A 5,987-nucleotide genomic window follows, 5' to 3' on the forward strand; every position below is an offset into this window, starting at 1 on the left:
ACCCATCAACTTATCTTCACTGAAAGTTGTGCGGCCATTTTTTCCACACTCGGTGACTTTTCTCTCTGCTGAATCCTGTTGTGTATTTTTTTTCTCAGAGTCGTGGGCTCCAAAGCTTACTCGTATTCCATATCAGTCCTACGCCCAGCCGGAAGCCCATGAACACCGCTGTCTGACTCCAGTTATCTGTGACTCCTTCCTCTCTCCTCATCCTTGACAGTCTGTAACCCCCTCTTCTTCTGTTTTACCTTCCAGAACAAAAACACAATGGCAATTGGGAAAATGACAAGAACAACTAAAGCCACAGGCAAGGGCTTCCCTCTGACGAGAGGATTAGATAAAACCACCTCACAAGGCCAAAGCACCCCACTTCCTGAACACCCTATCCTTTCTCTCATCTTTCCCCTCAATGAGCAGCATGACGCTGACATAGGAGTGGTTTCACCTGCTGCTGTCTAAAGGTTACTCATGGACCCAATCCATTCCTGATGGAGCTGTCACTCACAGCTGAGGACACCTCGACCTGAGTCAACCCACATAGTCTTGGTCCCACCCTCACGGTGATGGCATCTTCTCTCCCTTTGCCTCTTTCTGCTGTCCCTCAGCCTAGGGACCATCTCTTGCCTGGGCAGAGAAACTTTATCTCATTACATTCTAAACCCACTGTGAGGATGTAAGAAGTTCCACCTGGAGAGAAATATCACTCATCTGAGACCGGGATGAGTTTTTCTAGAAATGCCCAATCCAGTGGCACAGAGCAGATGGGAAGAGGGGGTTTCTTTCCTCTTTCCTCACGAGAAAGGACTAACTGTGATTCACGGTTACAGAACACCTGACACACTACAGGTCAGACCAGGGGTCATAGAAATAACTAAGGGGTTAAAAGCACTTGCTGTTCTTGAAGGGGACCTGAGTTTTGTTCCCGGCACCCATACGGCAGGTCACACCCATCTATAACTCCAGTTCTAGGGGATCTGATGCCCTTTGCTAGCCTCTGAGGGCACCAGACACACACCTGGTACACAGACATACAGGTAGGCCAAACACCCACACATATGAAATAAAAATAACTTTTAAAAAGAATTAGACCAAAGAAAGCCTCTCATGTGGTCTCTCTCCGAGCATGTCTGCAGCTGGTTCATGTAGGGACCACAGACAGGAGACGAGAAAACCTGCTAATGCTTAAGTCCCTCATACAGTATTTCACACCTATCTATGCCATGTACTGGTGCTCCAGAGAACATAATATTCCCATGCCTAAAACAGGGTTTTCTACAGTGTCTTCATCAAACAGACTCTCTGTCTTAGTTACTGTCTGACTGCCGTGATGAAACACCATGGCCAAGGCAGCTTTATAAAAGAAAGCATCTGATCGGGGCCTATGGTTCCAGAGGGCTAGAGTCCACAACCATCATGGCTGGAGGGAATCTGATCGGGGGCCTATGGTTCCAGAGGGCTAGAGTCCATAACCATCATGGCTGGAGGGAATCTGGCAGCAGGCGGGCAGGCATGGCACTGGAGCAGTAGCTGACAGCTTATATCTGACCCAAAAGAATGAGGCAGAGAGCCTAACTTGGAACCATGTGGACTTTGAACCTCAGTGACTCACCGGCTTCCACAAGGCCACACCTCCTTCACCAGGGTCCACCAGCTGGGTCTAAGCACTCAACCACATGAGCCTATGGGGGCCATTCTCATTCAAACCACCACATTCTTATAATTCTTCTCTAAATTTGCTTTTCTGATTCCCACTGGAGTTTATGTGAACAATAAAAGCAGCCAAGTCCACAGGAGTCTTACTTTTATTTTTTATCTGCAACCCATGCCTTTCTCTTGCTGTCAAGCCCATCCTTCACATCCTTATCAGCGGGATCTGCCAGTGGAGCCATGAAACAGGCATTCACATAAACAGCAGTGCCAGGATGCAGGAAGAACTCGGGAAGGATGCAAGAAGGATGCTGTAACCCCAATTAACAGACATGCTGAGTTTAACTGCACATACATGTTCACCTTTAAATCTCGTATAAGCTTTCCTGGGCTCATTCCCTCATTTCTCGGATGGAAGAAACATTACAAAATCTGTCTGTATCCAGTTTTTAGCTAAAATTTATACTCCCTCTAGTCACACTTGGCACCATGCCATGGCCAGTTAAGGAGGACAAAGTTCTAGACAACAGCAAACAGTCCCTAGCACACACAACAGTCTTCACAGAGGAGCAGCTGCTACACGCTCTTACCATAAAGGAGACAAAGGCACATGAACTTGGACCTAAGTAACGTGGAAGCAAGAAGTGACTCAGAACAGACTTTGAGCTCCTGAGGGAACACAGCGTGAGAGTCCAAAGTAGAAACAAAAATCCTGAGCTAGATATAAAAGGAGACATCACAGGATGCCCAGGGGGCTGATGGGAGATAAGTGTGGATGTAGATCTAACCAAGCAGGCGAAGGGAGCAGAAGATAAGCACATTACACAACCAGTCAACCGATTCTAAAGGTCAGTCTCAATCTATCCTCCATGGCCAATCACCTGGGAAGGGAGAGAGAATGGACAGTGCTGAGGTAACCCTGAGGCCAGTTCTGAGTCTATTGGAGACCTCTGACCTCTTCCACAAGTAGAACACTCCTTCACTACCTGGTGAAGGTCTCTTCCTGTTAAATAAATATTCAGTAAAAGAAAAGGGGGGTGGGGGAGTAAACAGCATGAAGGGGGATGGGCACGAAGTCCCACCCCTAGCTGAGGATCTATTGGCAGTTGATAGCTGCTGGGAGGAGAGTCGGTGTTCTTTAATATGTGATCCTTGGTTTATATACTGCAGGGCAGGCCCCACTCCCAAGAGCAGTTGGGTCTAGGAAAGAGAGAGATGTTGGGTGAGAAGGGGTGGGTGTTGGGTAGACCTGGGAGAAGTTGGGGGAGTGGAGTGAGTATGATCAAAATAATCGTATGAAAATCTCAAATAATTAAAACATTATCTTCAAAAGGAAGATGGCCTTACCATGTAAATTGTATACTTCTCTTTCTTTTTATTCATAGATGCTACAAGCATATTAAGAATTTGAAGGCATTGCAAATACATTGGGCTAGTCTACATTTTCCCCTTAACATAATCCTCTGTTCTTTCTTACATTTAAAGTATTTTTGCTAGTCTATGTCATCAGTATGCTTGTATAATAAAATGGTTTTCCCATCCCTTTTTCATTAAAAGAAAATTTTTTTCAGTGAAGGACTGGGTGTGGTGGTACCAACCTTTAGTCAAGCAGATCTCTGTGAGTTTGAGGCCAGCTTGTTCCGGGACAGCCATCAACTGAAATGCATCGCTTGGAGATGAAGCTGACCTCTAATGAGAGGAGCAGAGACAGGGGAAACAGCTCACTTGTCTTTAGAGGATGAGTTGAAGTAAAGACCTTCAAAACCTCTGGGCCAGGTGGTGGCGCATGCCATTAATCCCAGCATTCAGCAGGGAGAGGCAGGGGGATCTTTGAGTTTGAGGCCAGCCTGGTCTACAGAGTGAGGTCTAGGACAGCCAGGGCTACACAGAGAAACCCTGTCTGGAAAATAAAGCAAAACAAAAAACTGGTTCTCATTCAAAGTACAGCATAATAAATGCATCAGTACATTAAAACCATTTAGGTGGAATCTAGCATCCAAGGCTCCTTTTCCTCTTGCAATTTTAGAGTCTGCTGCAGAGGAGTGGCTAACTCCTAGTGATTGGAATATGTTAGTGAGAGCAGTTCTTAGTGGTGGAGACTATCTTATTTGGAAATCAGAGTATCATGAGAATTGTAAAGAGACAGCTAGGAGAAACATTCAGGCAGGCAATGGTTGGTCCTTTGATGCCTTTGTAGGAGAAGGGCAATTTGCTTCTAGTGATAACCAGATGCAATATGATCCAGGTTTATATGCTCAAATTCAAAATGCAGCCATGAAGGCTTGGCATAAACTCCCGGTAAAAGGAGACCCTGGTGCATCTTTAACAGCAGTCAGGCAAGGGCCTGACGAACAATTTTCTGTCTTTGTTCATCGATTAATGACAACAGCAGGGAGGATTTTTGGTAATGCAGAGGCAGGTGTAGACTATGTGAAACAACTTGCATATGAAAATGACAATCCTGCCTGCCAAGCAGCCATTAGACCCTATAGGAAAAAGACAGATCTTACAGGGTATATCAGACACTGTTCTGACATAGGTCCCTCCTACCAACAGGGCTTAGCTATGGCGGCTGCTAAGCAGGGACAATCAGTAAGAAAATTTTTTGGCAAGTATAGACATAAAGGCATGTTTTAAATGTGGCAAGCCTAGACACTTTGCAAAAGATTGCAAGGCAGAAAATTAGTTAACCCAGAGACAACCCAGCAAACAGCCTGGGCTCTGCCCACATTGCAAATGTGGAAGGCATTGGGCTAGTGAATGTAGGTCCAAAAGAGACGCACAAGGAAACACCCTTTCCCATAATCAGGGAAACGGGAACAGGGGCCAGCTCCAGGCCCCGACCAAACGCAAGCCAAAACAGGCTTATGGAGCAGTCAGTATCATACGAGCAAACACCAATCCCTTTCTGAACTTAGTTGAGCAACACCAGGAAGTGCAGGACTAGACCTCAGTTCTGACACCCACACAGTATTAACCCCAGAAATGGGACCTCAGCCTTACCCACTGGAGTGTTTGGACCACTCTATCCAAATGTGTTTGGCCTGATAGTGGGAAGAAGCAGTGCTACTATGTAGGGACTACAAATTTTTCTTGGAGTAATAGACAATGATTATCAAGGTGAGATTAAGGTAATGTCCCAGGCAATTCAGAATATAGTCACTATTCCTACAGGAAGGAGGATAGCTCAACTATTGTTACTTCCATTGTTCCCTAGTAATCACAAATATAAGAATCCTAAAAGAGGGATCAAGGCTTTGGTTCCTCTGATGCATACTGGGTACAGCCTATAGTTAAACAAAAACCGATAATGACAATTTGGCTTAATGGAAAGGTATTTCAAGGCTTGGTTGACACAGGAGCTGATGTGACTATCCTAAAACAAAGTGATTGGCCTGCTACCTGGCCTCTGACCCCAACCTTAACCAATTTAAGGGGTATTGGCCGAAGTCAAAACTCACAACAAAGCTCTAAGGTGCTGACGTGAAAAGATAAAGAAGGAAATACAGGAAATATACAACCCTATGTCATCTCAGGCCTTCCCATTAATCTCTGGGGCAGAGATCTGTTATCCCAGTTGGGATTGATTATGTGCAGCCCTAATGAAGTAATTACAGCTCAAATGATAAACTCTAGATTTTCCCCAGGGAAAGGATTAGGAAAAAGTGAAGATGGGATCACTCATCCTATTGAGGTTTATGGTAAAACTGGAAGAAGAGGCTTGGGATATTTTTTATGGAGGCTACTGATTCAGCTGCACCCCTAGGGCATTGTGTGGATCCCATCACCTGGGAGGGGGACTCACCCGTCTGGGTAGATCAGTGGTCCCTAACCACCAAAAAATTACAAGCTGTCCATTTGCTAGTGCAGGAGCAATTACAGGCAGGACATTTAGAAGAGAGTAACTCTCCCTGGAATACCCCAATATTTGCCATTAGGAAAAAGTCAGGAAAGTGGAGATTGTTGCAAGCCTTGATGGCTGTTAGCGCAACCATGATTAAAATGGGAGCCTTACAACCTGGGTTGCCCACACCGGTGGCCATACCTTTAGGTTATTATAAAATTGTTATAGATTTAAAAGACTGTTTTTTACTATCCCCTTGCATCCTAATGATAGAAAATGTTTTGCTTTCAGTGTTCCCTCTATAAACTTTAGAAAACCTATGCAAAGATATGAATGAAAGGTATTGCCTCAGGGTATGGCTAACAGTTCTACCTTGTGCCAAAAGTTTGTGGCTTCTGCCATAGAGGGTGTTAGCACTATGTGGAAGCAAATCTACATGATTCATTTCATGGATGATATTCTAATAGCTGGAAAAGATGGAAAACAGGTACTCCAG

This window comes from Arvicanthis niloticus, chromosome 20 (assembly GCF_011762505.2).
Source record: "Arvicanthis niloticus isolate mArvNil1 chromosome 20, mArvNil1.pat.X, whole genome shotgun sequence".
Classification (NCBI taxonomy): Eukaryota; Metazoa; Chordata; class Mammalia; order Rodentia; family Muridae; genus Arvicanthis; species Arvicanthis niloticus.